Below are 26782 nucleotides of genomic sequence, written 5' to 3' on the forward strand. Positions count from 1 at the left end.
ACGATAATAAATAGTGATGATAACGATAATAAATAGTGATGATAACGATAATAAATAGTGATGATAACGATAATAAATAGTGATGATAACGATAATAAATAGTGATGATAACGATAATAAATAGTGATGATAACGATAATAAATAGTGATGATAACAATAATAAATAGTGATGATAACAATAATAAATAGTGATGATAACAATAATAAATAGTGATGATAACAATAATAAATAGTGATGATAACAATAATAAATAGTGATGATAACAATAATAAATAGTGATGATAACAATAATAAATAGTGATGATAACAATAATAAATAGTGATGATAACAATAATAAATAGTGATGATAACAATAATAAATAGTGATGATAACAATAATAAATAGTGATGATAACAATAATAAATAGTGATGATAACGATAATAAATAGTGATGATAACGATAATAAATAGTGATGATAACAATAATAAATAGTGATGATAACAATAATAAATAGTGATGATAACAATAATAAATAGTGATGATAACAATAATAAATAGTGATGATAACAATAATAAATAGAATTTTTCTTCTGAGAGTTTTAATCACGATCGAGTATTATCAATTTTAATCTTGAAACATCATCAAATGAACAAACCAAATAAATCAATAAGTAAAAATTATTGGCTTATATACGCTTAATATTAGCGTCCAAACAACTTTTTTAGCTGAGCAAAACTTTTACGCGTCGCCATTTAGAATACGTGTGCATACATTTCGTGCAAATTATGAGAAATTTTTAGCCAAGTGTACAGCTGCAGGTGCTCATGGTAAGCATGGTGCTCATGGTGCTCATGTGTGGTAAGCATAAGTTTTAGTCTCAAAATAGTAGTACAGAATCCATCGTAATTGCTAAATCGTTTTTCACAGGCGTCAAAATATCAAGACCGCGCGTTAAACGAGGAACTACTATTAGCCTGATACAGTCATTAATTCTATGGTGCTACTTTCAAAGTTTTAAAGAAAGGCCATAAAACTTTGGAGTTGGAAAACGGACATTGAATGAACAGAAACAACAAAATAATTAATTGTTATTGATATAACTGAGTCATTATTATTAATATTTTTTGAACCCTTTTCTACTGATCATTTGCTATTATGGGTTCGTAAAGATTAAAAAATGTGAAAAATGCATGTCAAATAAAGGTGGCGTTCAATTAATAGTTGATGGTCGATTTTTCAACCCTTCTCTTACAGTGGCAGTCAAATAGAGGCGGCGCTCAAATAGAGGTTTTACGGCAATTGTTGTTTACCATTTTGTACTTTGGACTTGTGTAATATGCATAAATTAGTCTATACTTATGTAAAGTACTCTTGTATAGATTAAATATTGCAAAATCTTGTTCTAGAGATTTTTGTTTCTCAGACTGATTCTCAATAATTTAGGTAGAAATGCCATCAAGAACTGCGGTCAATTTTTTGTAACATAAATCTTTAGGATTGCAGAGTGCCAAAAATGATCAGTAACGATTGAGATTCTTTGTTGTTGCCATAACAATAATTTAGCAAGGAAATATGTGTATATTTTGCAACCACTAACGTACGATTTATGGCAATGCAGTATTAAAGGTTATCTTTCACAAAATTTTTGTTGATTCTATCAGGAAGTATCAGTATTTTTTCTATCATTAACGATTATTTTTTATGTTTGAGGTGGTCTGATTGCCAGGATGTTTCATGATTAAAATGGACAAAAATTGGTCGGGGTTAAAACGCTCAGAAAAAATACATGCAAAAATAACGTGACTAGTTGCTCTAGTTGATATCTGCTATTGTGTTTGAGTTGCAACGTTATGCGTCTTTTTTCTGTTTGTCTTCATGCAACTATAGGTGTCATAATCGCACTTTCGCTTGAATGTGAGTATTTGAACCGTGATCAGTTATTGTAGATTTTAATTTTGAAACATACTTGCCTGATCATACTTGGTCAGATCACCTCGAACATAAAAAGCAATTGTAGATGATAAAAAATACTGATACTTTCTACTAACAACATTTAGTGTAACTTCATTTATAAGCACCAGCCATGTTGCAGATGAACAAAAAATGCAAACTACTCACACAGGTAATGAAAAATAATCATGCTAAGGATAATGCATTATTGGGACATACTTGTTCCTTTCATCCAAGGTTTTTCTAGAAAACTTTCAACATATTGTAATATTTTTCACAAAAACAAATTATACAATGAATACAGTTATAGATGCGTTGTTGCCTTGTATACTTTTCAGATATGCATTGTCAGTTGGTTAAAGGCTATAGAGTGCCTGAATCTACAGATAGGAGACAACAATACGAAAGTCAGCAATGATCAAGTTTACTTGACTTATTGTTTGCTTTTATTACTACTGGTATGCTGCCAGTCCCACGCACGGTGATACATTGTCATCTGTAATAAATATGTGCGTAATTATTCTTAGATATGCATAGGTGCTTGGGTGGTGCAATTGGTAGTGTGTTTGGATCTAAGTTGTAATATTCAAGTTCAATTCCTGTGCTTGGATTTTTTTTCTATTGCTATAGACGTTTCTTCGGACAAACAGATTGACAGACATGGCTCTTATTATAGTAATGATTATATTAAAGATGGTAATATTATATTAATATAATATTATATTACTATTATATTAATATTATATTAATATTATATTAATATTATATTAATGTTATATTAATATTATATTAATATTATATTAATATTATATTAATAGTTGAAATGTTGCAAAAGAAGCACACGCAGAAGCCTCCATTTTGAGTTTCATCACAAGCATGATAGCTTCTCTTTTTTAATTTTTGTGTAACAAACATAAAATATTACATAGAAAGCAATAAAAATGTGTAGTTAGCAACATTGTGTGAGCAGCGGATTGACGGTGACACATAATTATTTGTTTGATTTGAATTTAAATCTAACTATGTACAAGCTATTGAAGTCGATCTTATTAACTCATCAGTTGCCATAATGCTTTGTACGATGTTGTTGCCTTTCTAGGCAGTCGACTCTGCTTGTATATTGGTTTGTTGACATCTTTTTTGGAGACATATTTTTCTTCTGAGCATTTTAACAGTGATCAAGTTTTGTTGATTTTAATCTTAAAACATCCTGGCAGTCAGATCACATCAAACATCCAAAACAATCGCGAATGATAGAGAATTACAGATACTTTCTGATCAAATCTACTAAAATTTTGGTGTAAGTTCAACTTTATGTGAGGACTTCCTGTGCTAGGTGCTAGTGGAATTAATTAATGAAATGCAATGTGGCAACTCTCCAAATACATATGAGGCTAGGACAAGCGGTGCCATCGAAAACATAAGCTAATAACATTCACTAAGTTAATCCTCAAGTTTACATCGTCTGCGAGGTGGAAACGGCAAAATTTCGCAAGACAAGTGAGTTTTATTACTCACAAATTTTTCACCGAATGTTTCATGCTTGCGAAAGATTCAATTGGCACCTACGAAAATGCCGCGCAAGCTATTCCATGTTAAAAATTTTCCACGCTTCTGCCATTCCTATTTTGATTTGAGCAGTTCCAAGTGCGCTACTTGGATCTCTGGCATAAAAGTCCTAATCTTTTGACAAAGCGTTCAGGTTATTCTACAACATGTGAATATCAATTGAAACACATCGATCGCATGGTAACTTAATATGTTCAGGTTATTCTACAACATGTGAATATCAATTGAAACACATCGATCGCATGGTAACTTAATATGTTCAGGTTATTCTACAACATGTGAATATCAATTGAAACACATCGATCGCATGGTAACTTAATATGTTCAGGTTATTCTACAACATGTGAATATCAATTGAAACACATCGATCGCATGGTAACTTAATATGTTCAGGTTATTCTACAACATGTGAATATCAATTGAAACACATCGATCGCATGGTAACTTAATATACGAACAACTCCGAATCCGCATCCCTTCCCATCCGCAACCTTCCCCTTCCTGTTGCCATCAGCGGGCACGTGTATCTCTGACTCATTGCCGACCTTCTGTATTATCAGTTCAAATATTATGTAACTATTAATTGCTATGAGCGTGAAGTAATCATCCTCTAGACCGGTGCTATATGCACGGCCCAAGAAACTGACTTGCTGATGCTTTGACAAATATTATCTTGGACTTACATTTCGCGCTAAAGTTAAACAAAAACACTGTCTCATAAACAGCGGCGAAGAAAGTACTCTATTAATAGTCTGGGCCTTAGGCCATTTCAGCTTGCAAATATGCAATGACCTCTACCGTGCATTTAATTAAAAGGCTTGAAGAGACTTGCTCGCTGTCTGACACAGCGTGCAGACAGGTGGATGACTTGAGAGAAGCCAGGGTGAGTTGAATAGTTTATAGGTGAATACATAGGAACTGTTTTATGAGTAGAAAATATGTTCTATGAATAGAAAGGCGCCTTTAAGTTAAGATAAATATATTATGAATAAAAGCAGATATTCTATAAATAGGTAGATATTATCATCAGTAAAATCTTTACTATACCATACTATACCATGGTAATAAAAGCCATGTCTGTCCGTCCGCGGAGTGTAAAGAAAAAGAACTGCACCACATAGGAGTCAAACCTAAATAGTGTGATTACTAACCAAGCATCTTACCATCTGCACCACCCAACCACCTTTTCATATCAAAGCATAATTGTGTACATATTTATCATGCATGATGAGCTCTTATCGCGCGCGAGGCTGTCCGCGTACTAGTATACATAATGTAGAAACGAAATATTCTATGGATCGAGAGAAACATTCTTGATTGTTTAGATAGAAATTGTGTTCTCTGTGAGACAGCTGATTTTTTGGATGCTCCTCTTGAGTGCTGGCTCTCTGACAGTTAGACGCATTCTATTAAAAATAACTGTTACCTGCCATTTTTAGTAAATTTAAAACATAGTTTTGTCAATTATTTTCCTTCATAATTCCGGTTCAGAGGCTGAATTGTCGGTAAGTGAAAGAACTAGCAAAACTAAGGATGCTAATGAAAAAGAATAAAACTAAAGCAGCGTAAACAATTGGAATTATCATGCCTCGCTTAAATTTTAATAGTGGCTCATGCTTGGGCTGAGTAGACTGACACGCTAATACCTGCTCCAATTCACTGCTTTCCAGCATTTTGGAATAAATGTGCACATAGCTATTCTCTGCGCTTTATCAGCACATCTGACAATCTCTCATGACACACTAGGCTGACAGGATAGTAATAGTTTATGAAGACGGAATTTCAGTGTGAATTGAAAGGTGAAATGGCTGTCACAAAGTACACAAATAGAATATTGCGGAAATGTAAAGTGCATACACAGCTATGTTGTAAATAATCTTTTTTATTTAGCCCAAATTGTTATTTGCATTGTCATGGGACAGCCTCTCTCAAGCAGGCATAACCCTCACAAGCCACTGGAGCTAGCAATATGTAGTTAGTTGCCTGTGCTTGAATTGAAGGGAATTTTTAACAAATAAACAAGGGCTTGAAAAGATTGGACTGTGAATCAATTTTGCCATGAACGGTCTGACAACCCTCAACTGAGAATTACTGCCAGCGATCGTAAAAAACAAAATGAACGCATTATCTAGTAGTAAACCGATCAGATTGCCATCTCAGGAAAGTAGCGTCATTTCCTGTTTTGTTTTCATTCCTTTTTAACCTTTATAAACACTATGCTTAACTGCAGCAGACAAATAAAGTGACCACTAAAATTGCTAACATCGATTTTGTTCATCAAACCTAAGATTTAATTTCAGCATTCTCTATCAAAATAAGCTTGATCATACTGACCTCATCTGCTGCTCGCAAATAAACTCTGTTATGACAAAGGCCTCTTTTCTGTTTCCCTTTTTAGTTTTTAGTTTTCTATGGTTGTGGTGGCATAACTTTCTTAAAAGTTTTATGTTATCACGACAAATTCCATAAAAAAAACTTTCATCAGTTGACAAAATTATTTTTACTAGTGCAAATGAGATATATCATGATAAGCAATGAAGCTACTTAGCTTTTGCGTAGTTCTATGTTTTTGTATGCGATATTTAGTAATTTTTAAATTGGACTATTTTCCAAAAAGTGTAATCTATTCAACTATTTGCCAAAAAGGTGTAACTCATAATTACTACCAAGTTGCTATAGCATTGCGAAGCTTGGATCAACTGCGTTAAACTAATAAAATTAGTTTTTAAATAAAGATGTTCTGCAAGTATGTCATTCAAAATTGTGACAAGTGTCAGCCTTGCTTGGCTTGCCAAACACATTAGTCAAAGCTTCATATACAGAAAGTGTAGGTAACATAAAGGGAAGCAAGTAACTCTAGTGGTACTAGCATCCTAGTATTTATTCACCACTCATGCATACTTTCCATACCCTGTGCATAATATGGCGAATAGTACTGAATACCAAGCTGTCAAAATAAGCTTTGTCCATATAATGTATAAACTTACTTCTTTTTAGAGATGGGTTAACTGTACTCAATGCTGTCTTATTTGACCAATAAATGAACAATCCGTTTTCATGCTTGTATATTTATTTGGTAGGTGGGGTCATTATTCATCTTTACTTTTAACATAGCATCCTGTTCTTTACCAGTTTTTATTGCATTTGATCTTATTTACTGGTTGTCATGGCATCTGGTTTTATTTGGAAAAGTTTTTTGTAGATTTTTTGTTGCTATTGATTTACCACCTCTGCAAAAATCCATTTCTTTGAGAGCTGTGGACAGTAACTATCTTATTAGATTATTGCTGGTTTAGAGTAGTTGTGGTCACATGAGTAGTAAATTCTTCTGGATAGACAACTCCAAAAATAAAATTGACACTTAGCTAAATACCGTAGGTCTTGTGTAATCCTAAAGCTATGATTACGCTTTTAATGAAATTACTTATTCATAAACAATACATGAACTCAGCTTACCTTATCATGATGAAACTGGTAAAACAAATTATTTTATTTACAAAATATGTTTTATCCAAAAAAATCTCCTTTAAAGTAGAAAGTCTCAAATGTGTTTTTTGTCTGGAATTACCATCCTAAGCTTTTTACAAAATTGTTTCTAAACCAATTACTGAAGTTTGAGCAATTTAATATTGACATTGCAGATGTTTCTGTTTTTGGTAGGGCAACCTGCAGATGGAATGAATTTGTTAAAATAAAAACAGGATTTAAAAACAGGTGTAATACAATATAAACTTAGAACAAATACCTAGTGAATGGAGGCATTGAGTTTTGCTGATATTTTTTTGTGTTCCGAGTTCCAAATATTGAATTGTTAAATTGATTCGATGAAAAGTCATTCCATGCTGTGATAATTTGTAATATTTTGAAAGTAAGACAAGACTTCTAAGTTATTTGTAGAAGGACAAATATTTTTTATTAATTTTCCAGCCTTCAGCGACTTGTGTTATTAAATATTTTGTGAATAGATCAGGTTAGTTAACCTCTTGTGAAATATTTGGGTTAGTTAATAACATATGAAATGATGATATTAGTGAACTGCTCATGAAGTGATAATGTTACTTATCTGCTCATGTAGTGATCATGCTAGTTAATAGCTCATGGAATGATTATGCTAGTTAGTTTTTCATGTACTAATCGTGTTAGTTAACCACTCATAAGCTGATTATGTTAGTTAACCACTCATGAGCTGATTATGTTAGTTAACCACTCATGAGCTGATCATGTTAGTTAACCACTCATGAGCTGATCATGTTAGTTAACCACTCCTGGGGAGATCATGTGAGTTAACCACTCCTGGGGAGATCTTGTTAGTTAGCCTTTCATGAACTAGTCATGTTAGTTAGCCACATTTTAACTGATCATGCTAGTAAGTCTCTCCTAAACCGGTTGTCATTAGTAGACACATGTTATTTATACTGTTAAAATATTGCTCTCATCATTTAAGATTGTTTTAAAATGTATCTTTTACAATTATCTGTTTACAATTATATTAGGAATATATTTTATGTACAATATAACCTAGCCAATCATTAGTTTTAGATATGTCATTACCTTTCGCTGTATTAGTCTTAAATTTCATCAACTGGGTACGCTATTGACATGCCTAAACTGTCAGCAGTTACCCCAGGGTTGAACTGTTTCATTTCAATTTTTAAAATCTGCCATTAAAGTCTAATGAGGGTTTAAAAAGTGTGCTGGAATTCTTATAATAAATATATAGTATATAATAAATTAATTTGGTATCGTGTACTGCTGTTATGAGATTGGCTATCTTACAAAATGCTAACTTGTTTTTGTACCTATGAATGGACATAAAATCATGTTTGAGTTCAGATCTGATTGATTATGGTGGAGAAACGCTGTCTACAGGCACGAACTATTACACATGCTGCCTTATAATGGCTTTGATACTACCCAGTGCATGTCTCATCATAGAATTTTCAGACTGGTTTAAGTTTTGAAAAAACTATAGAAATATAGTATAACAATTGATGCAATTGTGAGGATTATCAATTTAACTCTATAAATAACAGCATTTAAACAGCCTCGTACTTGTCTGTAGACGAATAGGTTTAGAACTGATAGCATCAGAAAATAGGAAGTTTTTTAGGACTTTAATTTAAGCTAATATTAAATTTTTATTTGTCTCTTTTGTTGCACAGCTATACATTTTTATAATTCTCAGCGTTTGTCATTTGTCTACCGTTCGTGTGTCCAGTTATTGTGGTAAAGTTTTGGGAATGAAAAATCCGCTTCACACTGAATACATAATAATAATAATAGTTCACAATACATCGCTGATTGTTTGTGATAACATTTCTCACATTATCTCAAACGCTTGAATTGACAATTAGTCCACAACACAGCATTCCCATTACACAATGCAGTATCAGAAAATATGAAATACAAGTCCCGCAACAACTATCATAAAGGGAAATATAGGTAAGCAGTTCGTGACAGCCAATTACCATCACCGAACTGGTGCTTATTGCACAGACCATCGTGGATGCCCATCCAAAAATCTGGAAACTTTGACGGTTGCAATTGTTCTCGACACGTTCGCATTGCCTCTATGATGTCATTGGTTTACGGCGCGCATAGTTGGGAAATAATCACGGAGAGGACAACCCCAACATACAGTGAATCCGTGTGAACCAGCCTTCAGGCTGCATAGCGAATTATATGTGAACCTTGTTTCAGCGATAACAACTTGATGGAAAGACTAATAAAGTATCTCTTGTTTACAGACTCCTACTAATTAGTTGGTTAACAGGCAAACAAGCACAAGTTAAATTAGCAATTATCCCCCTGTTGCAGCGCTGCTGCCTTTCACAGCATAGCTTGAAATGCCAATTGGAGCGGTGGTGGAATGTTTGCATTACGCAATATACATTGCACTGTTAAGTGGTCATGGGCATTAGCTTGCCTAGTGTATACGTACCTATATACATCGTCTGATAAATTGTACACAGATGAACTAAATTGATGTCTGTGTTATGTTGGTTTCTAAGTCATAAAAATGACATCTATCGATAGATATATTTTGAGATTCGGAGAAAGTTAAGTTTGGCATTAATTTCAGCAATATCATGAGATTATTTTAAGGGATCTGATCTATGTTCAAATTTATGGTTGGCAACTTTGTGACCAAATCCCTCTTGAGTGCGTGCAAATCCTTCTAAATTTTAGAGCTTCATGCTCTTAGTTGCAACAACTTTCTTGGTCTTGCTAACTAATATCTGGTTTAAGATTGAGAGCTTTCAAAATAAAAATAATTGACACAGCTATAAATCTTTGTCGAACAAAAATTAAAAAATTAATTTGATTTTTGATGTTATTTTTCAATATTTTTTTGCACTGGCATGCTATCAAAGTGTAATATTTAATGTTTCATGTATCATATATAAATTTGTCAAGGTAGTGTTTGAAACAAATGCATTGTCTAAAGTTTACAATGTGGTCTGAGACTTAAATACCAAAGACATTATGTGCGTGCAAGGTTTTAGGTTTTTTCCAAGAAACTAGTAAATAGCTTTTTAATCAAGGCCAGTTAGCAGTTTACACAAATCTATATGGACTGATTTTTTAAATCAACCAGAAGTAAACTTACAGATTAGGTTTCAATCGAACTTGAGTAGAAATGATTTGCCCTTAATATGGTGCAAATGTTCAAAATGCATGCGTGGTATTATACAAGGCACTTTCGTTTCTGTAAGTCAGTGATAGTGGCCACTGACTTACAGTGACTGAGCAACTGACTTCAGCAACTGAGCACAATTTTCTGAAGCACCTATATTTAAACCAAAGCAAACAAAATTAGCAACTAGTAACCGTATGATCCCTAACGGAACTAAAAAACTCAATGTTTTGCAGTTTTTTCTCATCTAGTCATCCATTGAATTGTCACAAATCCATTCACTGCTTTCTGATCCATGATTGAATCAAACATCTCTGAAGAGGTTAACTGGATTCGCTAATAGTGAGTTATCCAATTAAAAAAAAGGCTTTGGTTGTCTGAATCAAATTCAACATGGACATTCTCGGTTGCAAGCTTAAGATCTTCATGCGCCTCACTGTTTCTTCCTATTGGTTGGTGGTATTGTGACCTCTCTTTTACATTCACTCAGAAAGCCTGTGGTTTTAATGTTTTAAATTCACTATGAATCTATGCTTCCATTGTATGTATTAAGTAGGTATCATTTTAAAGGCATTATAACGCAAAACACTTGAGAAAAAGATTTGGTCACAAACAAAAAAAGATTTGACCTTTTAAAAAGCTTTTTTCATGCTGTTTATCTTTTTAAAAAATGGGCGCAATAAAAATAATACTTCGGCGAATGTGATCAGGAACTTTGGATGATTTGATAGTAATCCCCAATTTCTATTCATAATTGCGCGTAAGTTCATAGCAGTTCTGTTTAATAAAAATATTTATTGTGAGATATTAATTTTAAATCTTAAAGCATTGATTGCTGGGTAACCCTGTAACCACATAAACACAAAAAATGATTTAGCCGCGTAAATCGATATCTATAAAAAACTAAATTAGACCAAAAACCAACATGCTCAGCAGCTCATTAGTTTGTTAGCCTAGTTTAGTTTTGGCTCCGGAGGTTACTAAAATGTATGACATAATTATTTATGGCAACTTGCCTGCAGTCATTGTTTCAAAGAAATGAAAATTCTACCTAGGAAAAGGGATTCCTTTGAAGAGATGACAACTCCTTATGAATCAAAACATTCAGCTTATTACTTTATTGTAACTTTTGTTATTTTAATTTTTATGTAAAGATAAAATTTTCCATACTTATTAACCACTCTTATGTCCTTGTTTAAAGGTCATAAATTTCACCCTTCATATCTACCAAAGGAAATGCTAAAGCTAGCAAAGCATATGATCCATGAACATACAGCCAAGTTTATTTTGTTATATTATTTATATATTATATTAATGTTATATTAATATATTATTAATATAATATACTATTTATATTATTATATTTCATATTACTATTATTATATTTCAATGCTTTATTTTAATGCTATATTTTAATCCATCCAATGTTTCACCCCATCGAAATGACAAGTTCTTGCCTCAGCAAGTGCTATAGTACAGCGTCCATCAAGCTCCTTATGAGCGCGTAGTGCGTAACAGGCACGTATTTCAAAGGTGGTTGACCAATTAAACAATAGCGTGTCTGTATCTGTGCCTGACTAACCTGCTTATCTCTATTGACCGTGTTTAATTGCTAATTATTGCTCTCTCCACAGGCTATTACGCTTAGCTTTGACGCAACTATAAACCTGCTAGTTGCCTACTAGGCCGCTAGCTAGGTGAGAAACTGTAAAAGTACGGCCACAGGTGCCGATTTTTCTGTTGGTTTCTACCGAAATCATGTAATGAATGAAAAACACAGAATTATTCAGAGAAGAGAATTATAGTCAGAGCTGTGCTTGCACACCGGCTTTTAATTGGCTAAACAGATTACTAGCGATCGTGATAGTCCAAGACGAGTGATAGTCCAAGACGAGTGATAGTCCAAGACGAGTGATAGTCCAAGACGAGTGATAGTCCAAGACACGTATAATAGCACACAATAAAAGTACCAGCGCAATTCAACATAGTAAATATGATGCAACTGCCTAGATTGCGCTATTGTTGGTTCTTTATCGTTTGGCCAGCATGGGTACAACGCATTTCTTTTTTAATAATAACAATTTATTTTTAGCAGCAAAAGTTGTGTTGTAGAAAAAGTTGCCATCTTTAGCGCAATCAAGTCAGTTGCATCGTATTTGCGAAAGCAAATCGCGTTAGTATTTTCTTGAGTGTTGCGTTATGTGCCTCGGACTATAAAAATTACAAAAGCTGCTAGAATTGTGCTCGCTAATAATTTGTTTAGCCAATTAAAAGCGTTTCGTTGACGATTTGGATGTGCATGCACAGCTCTGACAATTCTGTGAATTTCGGCCGAATAATTCTGTGTTTTTCATACATTCCGTGATTTCGGTCAAAACCGATGAAAAGATCGGCGCGTGTGACCGTACCTTGACAAAACCACATACTTCTGCGGTTAGATTAACCAAGGGCAGATAACTCCAAAAACAAACCTTCATAGTAAATGTGTTTTTTTGCGCATATGTTATAACCTCTGACCTCTGAAGCTGTTTGCTATAAGTTTGAGCCATTTGTAGCACTGAAACTGCATACGCAAGAGACGGGTTCCTCTATTTGGACTCACTGCTGATTTTTAGATTCTTCATATATCGTTGCTAGGCCATGCATCAGCTCAAAATCTGCCATTGCATTTTATTATCAGTTTATCTTTTGCCATATGATTTATGGTATACACATTTATTATAATCTAGCTCCAAGGTATGTCACAAATGATATATTTTTGTTACAAAAAAGAGCGTTTCGACTAATTGCAAATTTACATCACAGGCTATTCTAATGAATGATCTTAGCATCTTCTTACTTTACCTATAATAAATGCCTATTCTACTTCAACTAAAGGTTTCAAGATCTTTCATGATTTTTTCTAATTTTTTCATGACAAATACAGGTTTTCACCTTATTTCGACTTATGTGATATGAACAAATTGATACAACATCTAACAATTATTTTGAAAATGTCATTGCTAGCTGCTTTAATAATCTTTCAGCTAATATTCGTTCTCTTAGCAGAGAAAGGTATTTTAAACACTTTATGTTAAACAATTTATATGATTTTAGTACCCAACTGTTGCCCTTTTTCCTTTGTTTGTTTTATTATTGCATAACATTAAAACATTACTGTTTGAAATGAAATTATTGCCAATAAAGTACTATAAATATATATCTATAGGCGCAATAATAAAGTTCGGTCAAGATCAACACATGGCTAATAAGATTTGAGCAGATATCACCCTGAAACAGCAAATTTGTCAGAAGGTGAACAGGTGAAGACAGATACAGACAGGTGAAGACAGATACAGACAGGTGAAGACAGATACAGACAGGTGAAGACAGATACAGACAGGTGAAGACAGATACAGACAGGTGAAGACAGATACAGACAGGTGAAGACAGATACAGACAGGTGAAGACAGATACAGACAGGTGAAGACAGATACAGACAGGTGAAGACAGATACAGACAGGTGAAGACAGATACAGACAGGTGAAGACAGATACAGACAGGTGAAGACAGACCATTGGTTATCTGTAAGTTCAAGATCACATGTCTGTCCTGTTTTGTTGCGGCAGCTACAAAATCTTAACAGATTCGTTCATGCTCAGCAAATATTGAAGTTACATTATAGTAAAATCACTTTGGATTTGATGCCATGCTAGCATTCAAGCTTAGTCCGCACTGAATGCTGTTCAAATACGTTACTAGTAGAAAGCTGGTAGTGATATACATGTACATCTATTAAATAACAGAAACGGAACAGTTCAGCTTGATCCAACATTTTCTCCGTGTTTGACCAATCAGATGCTTAGCCAAATCAGATGCTGTCTCTATGAGTTGTGTTACATTATATTCGCTGAATTGCAATTGATGTTAGAAATTTTCAAATTATTGAATTCATCTATAAATAATTGAAGACTTTTTAGCGATTTATTTTTCTCTTTTTGCTAGTCTACCAGCACTCTACTAATTATGAAAACAGGTTAAAGATGAACTTACCAATTTCTTTTGTAGATTTCATCCGAAAGTATCGGCATTTTTCTATCATTTGCGATTATTTTTTATGTTTGAGGTGATCTGACTGCCAGGATGTTTCAAGATTAAAATCTACAAAACTTGACTGCGATTAAAATGCTTAGTTCAAGCGAAAGTGCGATTATGACGTCTGTATGTTTACATATAGACCTTTATATACATAGGCCTATATATATATATGTTTACATAGCGCTTATATTAAAACAGTGGGAAAAATTTTAACCGACCTAGTTTTAAATCTGAGGTTGTATTTGAAGTTTTATTCCAACAATTATAAGCAAATACAAAATAAAATATATGTCAATAGAGACGCATAATACTGCAACTTGAATGCAATAGCCAATCTCAGTAATGAGAGAGACAGGCAGCTGCATGACTATTGACATCATTTTGGAAAAAATCTGGGCAGGTATTTTTCTTCTGAGCGTTTTAATTGGGATAAAGTTTTGTCGATTTTAATGTTGAAACATCCTGGCAGTCAGATCACCTCAAACATCAAAAACAATCACAAATTAGAGAAAAATACCCTGTAAAGTTTTGTGTCAGCTCATCTTAAGCCTTGTATTACCCGTCCAATCAGTTTCTAGTTTGCTGTTAGAAGCTCGTCCCAGTTTTCGCTACCAGAATTTCCGTTGTTACTGTTTATTAAAATTCAATTGAAAACAAATTACTTATTCATATATACTTCAATTTTTAAAATTTACATTGCTGTATCGTAGATTTTTTTAAGATCCTATGTCAATCCATTTTGCAAAAATGAAAGTCAATGAGCATCCAAAACTTGCATCATCATGAGTAATTTATAAAAGACGCATAAAACTACTTCTTATCTTTAACCAATGTCTTTAGAATACAAACTTTTAGGCAGTAAACGAAAACATAGTTTTATTGATGAGTTCTTACTAATACCATACTAATGCCACTTATACTCATGTGTAACGGGTCATACATACTTAAATCTATTTAAAACTGTTTAAATATAAATTCATAGTGAATTCTGTTGATATGACTGATTTTGGTGTACAGAAAATAGTAAATATAACATTTTCAGTGAAAATTAGCTTTTTCTGCCACAGTTACTAGCTCATATAAGGCTCACAAGTATGGTCAGAACTGTTCATAGATTGGAGTTGTTTTCTCTTCAACTTATATTCACGTATTTGTATAATAGCTTTTTATATCCAAATTGCTGAGAAGTTACTACAATCACTTTGATTGCAAAATTGCGGAATTGACGTTAAAACCATTGTTATAATACTTGATGTAATTAATCAAAAACATTGTCTTAAATAGCCTATAATTAAAGACTTCAAATCCCACAATTTATAATGAGAGCCCGTATTATATCGCATAATCTGAACATACAAACAGCCTTATTTGACGCAATATAAAAATAATATGTTAAAACATTCTAAATATAAAATTAGTATTACATATTTTAATATATAGATTTTAAAACCAGATTATTTTACGTGGGGCTAAAAAGCACAATGTTAAAATTTGATATAACTATAAAATGGATATGATGTAACTTAGTGTAAACATTCAAAAACATTTTAGCAGGGAGCTGCTAGTACGAGTATTGCGAATACGAATATATCGAATATTGAGTTGAAGTCCGGTCAGATTGAAGTTAATCTGCTGCTGGTAACATGTAACCCAGTGCCACTGTGCCATTGGTCAAACCGTCGAGATTAAACTGACAACCCCATAGTCTTCAAGAGGGAGGGACTGGGAGGAACTAAAACCAATATCCACCCAGAATGCTGGGTGGATATTCACACATAGTTTCTCTCTCTCTGAAAGCTAGCGTAAAGTAGCCCAATGCGTCTTCATTGAACAATGGGTTTATTCCTGTAAGAATCGTTTTGGCATTGGTAATAGGAATAAGGGAATCTGACATAAAGCCCCCCTCTGTGGAACCGTAGAACGGCGTAGGGTAGTTTTTTCTTAGAGGGATGTTGATATATAGTAGTAAAGAAAATTTTACAATATGATGTAAATAAGCCACGGAGGAATGTATACTGACATCAGCCATTAGCAGAACCAAAACCATAATAAAATTACTAATCAATCAAAATAACTTAGATTTAAAGTTGTTCATCTTTTCTGTTAACATATTGTTAACATTGTTAACATATTGTTAACATATTGTTAACATATTGTTAACATATTGTTAACAATATGTTAACATTGTTAACATATTGTTAACATATTGTTAACATTAGCTGAACTTACAAAAGATTTTAGTAGATTTTATCGAAAAGAATCGGTATTTTTCTATCATCTGCGATTATTTTTTATGTTTGGGATGATCTGACTACCAGAATATTTTAAAATTAAAATCGACAAAACTTCATCGCAATTAAAATATGTGCGAAATGATGTCACTAGTTGCTATAGTTGATATCGGCTATTGAGGTCAAGTTGCAGTGTTATACGTTTCTATTTTGTCGGTCTCTTTGCAACTGAAGGCGTTATAATTGCAGTTTCGCTCGGTATGAGTGTTGTAACCGAGATCAAGCATTGTTGATTTTAATGTTGAAACATCCTGACAGGGAGACTACCTCAACTGTCAAATGATAGGAAAATAACGATATTTTATGATAAAATCTACTAATACTTTGTGTAAGTTCATTATTAAACGCAGAATGAGAATGGCATGAAATTTGCAGGTCTTTGTTATGCAAGCTTACCGCAGTTGAACTTTTTAAAGCCTCCCATCTGCATTTTTTCAAAGGATTTTTTGAAGATGGCTGTTTTCATTTGTTTTACGATCATTTATGGGATTAGCTCATAGAGACAACAGTCTTTCAAGATCAAAATATCCATACATTTTGCAAATGCAAAACATAGAAAACAATGCGGTAAAGACGGACAACTCCAGGGTAGAATATGAACCTGCAATTTTCCTCTGCGTAAAGGCTCAATGTTTACCGCACAACAACACAGGCGAAAGCACTTAGTCTCGTCTTAAAAGCTCTGCAAACAAAAACTTAATCCGATCATTATTGCATTTGTTTGAGTGGGAAACACTTACACACAAACTCTTTCCATTAAACTCTCTCCGCCCTTTTGTCCTTTAGTTGTTCACTATATTTGACTGAATAGCAAACTCGAGGTATTGACGTCAGCAAATACCCCTTTGCCAGACACATTCACGTCTGTTAGGTAACTTCATACGGTTATAACATAGTCTAGCATGTGGCGCAGCTCTTCCAGACGGTGTTACTAACCTTGCTGCTGCCGCTTAAACCAGCTGCCCTAGAGTGCTTTCATAGTAATGAGCTCGAACGCGTAGATATTTATCAATAATATCGTTTAATCGGCAGTTAGCGCGAGCTCTTCATTCATATCAACTCTGCGCTCAGATGCCCTCGTCTTCTCTGGTAAGTCTTGCTGCTTTTTTAATAATAATTCTTTTGCAGTACTTTAGATAAGTGCAGAAGGTTTAGGATATATGTGAACTGGTACCTGTGTGTTAAAGGATTTACCTGCGTGTTGAAAGATTCAACTGCGTGTTGAAGGATTAACCTGCGTGTTGAAGGATTTACCTGCATTTCTGCCACATTAATTCTTTATTTAGTTTTAGATCTTTATTCATTCAAAAATCTGTTTCGAAACAAACTCAACTTTTCATAATCTAAAATGGACGCCTCATTTTTTTCCTTACCTTGGCTGACATTTCATCATAGAAGCTACAAAGAAGCTACAAATATTGCATTTGGTTGCTCCAAACTATTACCGAATTATTTATAGTGTTTTACGCAAAATTTCTAACTTTTAACACAATTTTTCAGATTTAGGGCGTTGCCAACCTTGTACCAGGGTGCCGCTACCATGACCATGCCCTTTACTAATTACAATGTCTTCAAATGTCAATAACTTGACTGTCTTAACTCTTTCGCTACCGCATTAAATTCTGACCGAACGATTATTCTGCCCGAATTGATTCAAATGGATTTTCGAAAAACCGATATATCGATAGTATTTCAACAATATCTCGAGAATCAAAACAGATATCGTTTTACTGTAAAATCCATCTTATTCAGAACAAAATTCTCTACAAGATAAGTATAAAATTGTTTAGTGAACCCTAATTTCGCAAAATTTCTGACGCTTTCCTTGTGTTAAACTAACGGGGTGTGTTTATTATTGCCATGGCGATAACGATCTGGTTTTCCCGTTTTGAAAAATAATTAGAAATTAAATTGTTGAGCCAAAAAGATTTTTATTGGTTGCATGTGATTGGCAACAAGGTTGTTTCGTTGGAGACAAACCTTTATTGGTTTAGCTAATGTGGGGGCTTCATAATGAATAAAAAAGTGAAACCCTATTGATAAGCCAATACTTCGGCTTACGGTATGTACTTACATAACCACGAAAGCCGATACATCGGCTTACGGTAGCGAAAGAGTTAACCAATAATCATGAGATGCTTAATGAAAAATCGACTGAACTGATGTTTCTACTTGTTCAATTTGCAAACGATGTTACGATTGTATGATTGCGACAAACAACCCAAAATAATCGAGTGTAGTTCAATTTTCTCATGGAGCTAGGATGTGTGAGTAATATAAATTGGATAATATGCTCATTTGCTAAACAAATTGTCGGTCACAAAAATCAGTAGAAAACTAATAACAGATTATCGACTAGTGTACACAGAACTTTACCTGACCACCATTAACATTTTAAGCCGCCTTAATGAGATAAAATTACTCTCGCTGTAAATGTTATGCGTGGTGAGTCGTAATGCCTTACCTTGTTTACTATTGGAAAAACAGCATCTTTATGTATACTATGTTCTTCAACTACCAGATATTTAGATTTTTGATCGAAATAATTAAATCGTGATCGTAAAAATGGCACACAGATGTCGATAAAACTGCCTTGCGGACTTTTCTTGCATCGAGTGGTCCAAGAGTCGCATTGTCAGTAGTGAGCCAAATGGCTTGCTGGTGCCAAGAGCGTTCCTGGCTAGTTGTCTTCTCTTGTTTCCTCAGTGGCTCATGCCAATGTTGCTGACTCTTGATTGAGGGTTCAAAGATGAACCTACACAAAATGTTACTAGATTTCATCCGAAAGTATCGGTATTTTCTATCAATTGCGATCGTTTTTGATGTTTGAGGTTATCTGACTGCCAGGATGTTTTAAGATTAAAATCAGCAAAACTTCATCGCAATTAAAACGCTAAAAAGAAAAGTACATGCGAAATGACTTCATTAGTTTTTGTCATTGCGATAGTTGATATCAGCTATTGCATTCAAGTTGCAGTGCTATGGGTTTCTATTCTGTCGGGTTTTTTGCAATTATAGATGTCATAATCACGCTCTCGTTTGATCTGAGCGTTTTAACCACGATCAAGTTTTGTCGATTTTAATCCTCAAACATTTTGGCAATCAGATCATTTCAAACATCAAAAACGATTGCAAATGATAGAAAAATACCGATACATTCTGATAAAATCTACTAAAATTTAGGATAAGTTTATTTTTAACGTTCATTCTACTATGATTTTTGGGCGTCTGGAGTTACGATGAAACGAGTGCAGATAGAAGTATCGTGCGGAGACCCAGAGACCAAGTAATGGCTGCCGTTTTTGACAGGTCATCAATGCTGTTATTGACAGATTCTAAAACAGCTGCTGTGTGTTTTCTCTTGTTTGCGTTCTTATTTGTAATGACAACTGCGTACAGTCTTGGATTTATCAATCGTTGGTCTGCTGCTCTAACAACTCTGTACCAATTTACTTGTGTACGATGTGGTTTCTCATTAATGGGAATTTTGATGCATTGTTGATTGGTCTCACCGGGGTGATTAAGCAACCCATCTCTCCAGCAGCAGCAGTAGCAGGTTAATTAATGATTTTCTGATTATGCGGAGTCGCGATACAACTGATAAGACAATTCTTCATAAGTATTTTTATGTTCAATGGCTTGACGAGCTATAATTGCAGTGAGCAAATATAAAAAAGTTTTCTGATCTTTCTTCTTGTATGTATCAGTTACAGTATTACTGGTTATAATACCTCTGATGGGACGGTTGGCCCCAACTTAAACAAAAGTGTTGGTGGTAAAAATGGCGGTTGTATAAGCTTACCACTGCTTTCACAGTGCATCAGCGTGTAATTCAATGCATTTATTCTGTGTACCAGTTCAAGCAAAGCTGCACGCAATTCTTTGAGTTGCTTCAGGTTTGACGTCAACACGACAAGCTCTGCCATTGCCTCTATTTTCTAAAACGCTTTGATTTAAACTACTCTGTCAACGCGCTACATATTCATATGTAGATTAAAGTTTAGAGCTGGTATGTAAACAAATACTTCTTTCTATTGGTGCGATGAACGATGTGCAGCCATTCTGCCTTTATCGCTCCAGGAAATGCACCTGTCGTTAGATCAACCTGTATCGGAACTAATCATCGAAGCAAAATTTATTTAGTGAAAGAAATTATTGAGTTGATGCAGTGGTCGATGAGACGTGACTTTAGTTTCCCAGGATTCCTTTTCGAGTTGCAGCGTCTCTCACTCAATAAATTCTCTCTTGCTGTGATGCAGCATGACTCATACATTTGTAATTGTTGGGAGTCGGGCGCTCTGACTTATAAATACAGTAGACCCCGTAATTGTTGTGAGTAGATTGCTCTTTGACTTCTATATACATTGAACTCCGCCATATGAAATTCGTTCGCTCTGGTGTTGTGATCGTAAGGCGAAAATGTCGTATAGAGGGGTATAAGAATCCATAGCAATTATCTAATGCTAAGACCCCAATAAAAAAATCAAAAATTTTTATACATACTGTGCATATCAAAAATTAGCAACAAAATAGCATATTAGCTTTAGTAACTATAGTTACTTATTTAGTGGTTATGATCTGCAATAAAATATAGCATTACTATGTACATGTAATTTTCTTCTCTTTTCAACATCATTATCAATCTTAGGACCCATGGCTAACAAATTTAAGTTGTAGGCCTATAGCAATATATAATGAATTGAAGCTTATGGTAAATTCTATATTAAACATTAAAATGAACAATAAATTTGATATCGTTTCACTCATGCAAAATCAAGCCTTTACAAAACATGAAGAATGTTGAACTGAGAGAAGGCATCGTATCTCGTTCAGACATTGTAGGACGGATTTTGGCGAATAGCGTATCGGCATCTTCGTGACTGCGATGTATGAAGCACACCGACCGCCAGATTTGAATTTCGAGAAAAACATTTTTGATGTTGTACGGGGAGGAAATTGCCGTAACCAAGAGCTGGAAAAAACTTTGTGTTCCACATCCCAAGGTGGAAAACCGTAGGACAGGAGCGCCGTAACCCGGGTCCACTGTATTGTACCAACAACCATAGAATTAGCGTGACTTCTTTGATAAAGTTTTTATTGAATGTATTTCATTCGAAAGAGATGTGATGTAGAAATTCTACTAACTTTTTACAGCAATAATTTTTTGTTGTAATTTGTTAGAGTCAATTTGAAATTTATTTCCTTATTTTGGCCTTAATATGATGATGCATGCAAATGCTGCCAGTTATGTATTCTTACCGCTGCTCATGAAATACGCTTTCTAAGCTCCTATACGGTGAATTACAAAATGGGGCTGTTTTCATGTTTATATTGCAAATGCAAATAGTAGATTTCACTTTTGCTGTTTTGGGAATATTTAAATGTTTTATTATAAATAATTAAATTAAAATTCAAGACTACAATCTAATCAGTTTTTAACTGTAATATCAGTAATGATATAATATTGCTTCCGTTGATTAACAGCGTCACACAATGAGTTAGATTTTTTAGCAATTCATTCAAGATATTACATGCTCTAAATCACCAGTAATCATATTCTTAGAACGATTTGGTTTTTTGGTAGAAATCAGGCTATCTCAATGAATATTAGGCTATCTTGATGAATATTAGGCTTCTTGATGAATATTAGGCTATCTTGATGAATATTAGGCTATCTTGATGAATATTAGGCTATCTTGATGAATATTAGGCTATCTTGATGAATATTAGGCTATATTGATGAATATTAGGCTATATTGATGAATATTAGGCTATCTTGGTGAATATTAGGCTATCTCAAGGTATGCCCTCCAAAATCAGTGAACCGATACTAATAACGCCGTTTCATATAGCATTAAGCTTTGTTTAGTTAAGCAAGTAGACATTTGATTACGTAACTAATATGTTAATAACTTTAGTTTGTGATTGACCTGTTTGCGTAGTGCAAGCACACCAAATCATCACAAATGGTTCCATGAGAAAATTACTTCTTAATAAAGTCGAGCATTTTTAATAGTTTCCCAAACTACGCAGAGTTTCTCACATTGTTTTTAAAAGAAAAAAATGCATTTGCATTTCAATAAAAAGTAAATATAAATCAAATTTTTGCTATAATAAGAGTTGTGCCTGTAGCCAAGGTTGAAGCCATGGTTTGGGTTCAGCTCAGGAAAAAAATATTGCGTCATACAGGACAAACAAGAATCAAACTTCCAACATGTGGCTTTGCTACTGTCTGCAATAATCATTCGCCTTCAGTTGTTTGTTTGTTTTATTTACATTAAATCATTACATAACAAGATGATAGAAAAAGTAAGGTGCAATGAGGGCCCATATGCCAGTAGCATGGCTATTCGAGGGGCAGAGCCCGAGTTAACGGATGAGATTGTTAATGGAAAAAACATAGTCATCTAAGCAAAAGAAATCAGAACAAATCTATTCCAGATAGTCCAGCAAGCACTACTTCAAACAGAATTAGAATTTGTGTTTTCAAATTAATTAATTATTTTAGAATTAATTGTTCTAGAATTATTGTGCCTACGCTTATTGTCTGCACTTATTGACACAACTCCTGATCTTTCGCAGCACACTTGACTATCAGCTTTCTAGTACTTTTAAAATGGATGGTTATAGTCGGCATCCAGTGATGGGAGATTAGTGTGGTCTATCATTCAGTTGAGAAGATAACTCTTGGCTCAAGTTATGTTAATTCTAAAACTTTCATAGAAACCAAAATATTGATGAAATTCAAAAGGCATCGGATAGAAGTTTCATAAGAGAACTGTGTTTTTTATATAGATGCAGGCCTACTCACATGAGTTGTGCTGGTCCTCTCCTCCACTAACCTTCATTTTCTTCACTCTACTGCATCACTACTACGTCACCGACTTCTCACTTAACTTCTTGTAACTACCTATAACTGTTGTGACCTCAGACATTAATGTAGACTGGGGCCCACTAACCCGATTATACAACAAGCGTAAACATATTTTTGATCCTATAATACGAAGCGGTTTCAATGTTGTTATAAAACGCCAAAGATTCAACTGTTAGATAAATGTCAGTGGAGATAATGCGCTGAGAAAAAGTTCATAAGTTCACTAGATGACCTTCAGATGGGATGCCAAAAAACAGAGTTAAAGATAAACTTACGCAGAATTTCAGTAGATTTTATCAGAAAGTATTGGTATTTTTCTATCATTTGCAAACGTTTTTGATGTTTGAGACGATCTGACTGCCAGGATGTTTTAAGATTAAAATTAACAAAACTTGATCACAGTTAAAACGCTTGAGAAATATGCGAAGAATTAAATGATGCTCCTAGCTGCATGGCTGTCTGTATCTCACAGGATTCATATAGGCTAAGGGATTCAGGTTGCAGCCTTATGTGTTTCTATTTTGTTGGTCTCTATGCCAAACTGCAAGTATAGAATTGCTTGAATCTGAGTGTTTTAACCATGATCAAGTTTAGTCGATTTTTATCTTTTAACTTCTAGCCAGTCCGATCACCTCAAACATCAACAACAATCGCCGATGATAGAAACATAACGATACTTTCTGATAAAATCTACTAACATTTTGTGTAAGTTAATCTTTAAATGTTAATGTATCATCGCTGCACTCTCCTCGTAATACTTTGTTGAACTCTTATTGACCAGATATGCAAAAATCCCAGGATATGCAGGAAATAGACACAGTTGTTTTTGTCGTTAGGCTACTATTAGTTTTTTTTCCTACTGTAGAAATGGGGTGAAAGTTACGCCAATGATCTCTAGTTGGTCTTCAAATGAAAACCCATCAGTTTCAGTAATCAATTCAGAACCCAGGCTAATACATCATTTTACGATCCCTTGTTGGCATATCACCGATGAACATCGGCAGCGATAAAGTTGTGGAAAAAGGCATGCAAGTATTAGATAAAGAAGGATTGTAGAAAAACTCTATTCTGATTTGAAGCATTTAGAAGTAATGCACAAGTCGAGGCCATTTTTAATCTCTCTAGTGAGTTTTCTTTATCGTAAAATAAATCAGAGTGTATCATCAACTATGGTTTAGTAGGCCCTAGTTAATCATTCAATTTGCCAGAATTTCTGATTGATGCACAAGTGCCTGTCAAAATGTGTCCAGAACTTGGCATCTTTTTACCATTTGTAGGAATTAAATCAAATGATTCAGCATTCATTTTTAGTATGACAACTTGTAATAATTCATAGTTTTTGATGCCATAAATACTTACGCTGTTATGCATGGACATATATTTCCAATTTTCTCAGCGATTGTCTTCTCCTCATAAATCGGTAGTTGTCTACCCCCTAGTTTGTAACTACGTTGCGGAGAATGCAAAAAGGTAGTATCAAACACCTAATTATGATCTATGTACTTATCATACTGAATTTCCAAATATGATTTGAAAATTAAAAAGTTATTGAATCTAGTCTGAGTAACTTTTAGCTTTGCAGTGTTTTTTTGATAAACATCGTGGTATCGCATGTGACAGCAAAAAGGCTAAAAAACAACATTACCAACTAATAAGGAAAGGTGAAAAAGATAAAATGATACAAAATATATAGCCTAAGCTATTCTAAACTGCTAGTATAGGTTAGAGGAATTATCTCTATCATCACCTTTTACCTACGCGTTGCAAAACCTACCCTTTAGGCCATGCAGTTTTGCAAAAGGATAAACTTCACAAACCATCTTTGCGTGATGAACTTTTGTTACTTTAAATTTTCACTTTACATAGTCCATTTTAGTGCAGTCTGAAATTGCTTGCAGAGGTTATTTTTGGACTATAGAACGAATTAAATGAATTAAAGTATATTCATATAGGAAAATTTGCTCCAACTTATAAAGGTTTTAAGGTATGAAACAGATCGCGATTTGGATCAATTTTGTATATAAAAAGTTGACTATATTTGGGAATAGGGATGAGGAGTTGCCTCTCATAATCTATATATAAATCTAAATGTTTGTTAGTTGGTTTGCCTGTCGTATGTCCAGTTATATCGGTAAAATATGTTTGAAGAAAAAGCACTTTGTAGTGGAATTGCACTCGAAAACACTGGTTCTGCTAACAGGCAAACAAATCATTACACCGGGCTTTCACTTTGCCGTACTATGGAATAAATGTGGACATACTTATTACAACTGCCAATCTTTATTGGTGATTGGTTATAATACACACGTTTCATGCTTCAGCTAGCATGCTTAAACTACTAAAAGAAAGATGCATGCCCAGGCTTCCCCAAAATGCTATAAATATTAAGTACAGATAGCACAAATCAGTTAAACTTATAGTGCACACAAAAATAAACAAACGCCCTCATTCAGTTAGAAGGATGAATGTTGTGCATGTTGATTGAAAATAAATTTTCTGCGTAAAAATAAGTTTTTTTTCTGTTTAATTTATCTAGTCTATATAATTATATAAATCTCAGTGTTTGTCTTTTTGTTCAACCGTGTGTCCAGTTATAGCAATTAAAATCTAGCAATGAAAAATCCGCACTGTGTTAGATTTGATCTAGGGACCTTCAGATCTAGAGGCGGTAAACTTAGCCATTAAGCTAAACGGAATACATTGGATTCTTTGGGCAAATAGTCATTACTTTGGTTAAGATACTCACACTTGAAGCTCTTGCTTGGGGTTAATAACGCGCACTGTTGATCATTAAGCATAACGATTGTTAAAGGTTGACTTGCAACAAAATTCACATTACAGTTATTTGGTATCAAAAGGTTCACCCTGTCTTTTTCTGCTGTGTTGAAGGTGCAAAATATTTGGAAATGTGATTACAAGCTCTTAAAAGCTCAAAAACTAACAGTTAATCACGAAAACGCCGTAGGTTGGAATCTCTCTCCAAAATGGCTCAAATGGGACGTAGTTGAACACAAAGTGCTTCTGTTTACACTTTCATGCAACCTCATTCGTCGAAAGATTTTCACAAATATACTTCACGCATTCAATAAAACCATATCTATTGTCCTTGCGCGCCTATTTCATCCAAATAACTGATACCAAATAACTGTAACATAAATTTTGTTGCAAGTTGACCTTTAATTTGGCCCAAAACGCGGGTATTCTTGTAGTAATGATTTTAGTAAAGATCTAGCTTTCCAGGTAAATTACTCAAATTTACTAGGTAATTATTCTATTATCCATGCAATGCTGGGCCTTCAGCTAGTATATATATAACTTGACGAGATCTATGAGGCAAGTCTTAGCTCTTTTGCATCAGAGGTACTTTCCTTATCTCTCTACACGAGTCTTGGTCTAGTA

At 34.0% G+C, this 26782-nt stretch overlaps 1 protein-coding gene across 1 annotated transcript in view; it reads left to right on the forward strand.

The window, feature by feature from the left end:
- The first annotated feature begins 13362 nt into the window (after positions 1-13362).
- LOC137408324 (high affinity cGMP-specific 3',5'-cyclic phosphodiesterase 9A-like) overlaps positions 13363-26782 on the forward strand; it is a 59915-nt gene continuing 46495 nt past the window's right edge. The window contains exons 1-2 of the mRNA XM_068094815.1: positions 13363-13443; positions 13664-13707. The gene's annotated coding sequence lies outside the window, so the exon portion shown is untranslated. The remainder of the gene's footprint in view (positions 13444-13663; positions 13708-26782) is intronic.

Source organism: Watersipora subatra, chromosome 11 (genome assembly GCF_963576615.1).
Source record: "Watersipora subatra chromosome 11, tzWatSuba1.1, whole genome shotgun sequence".
Lineage (NCBI taxonomy): Eukaryota > Metazoa > Bryozoa > Gymnolaemata > Cheilostomatida > Watersiporidae > Watersipora > Watersipora subatra.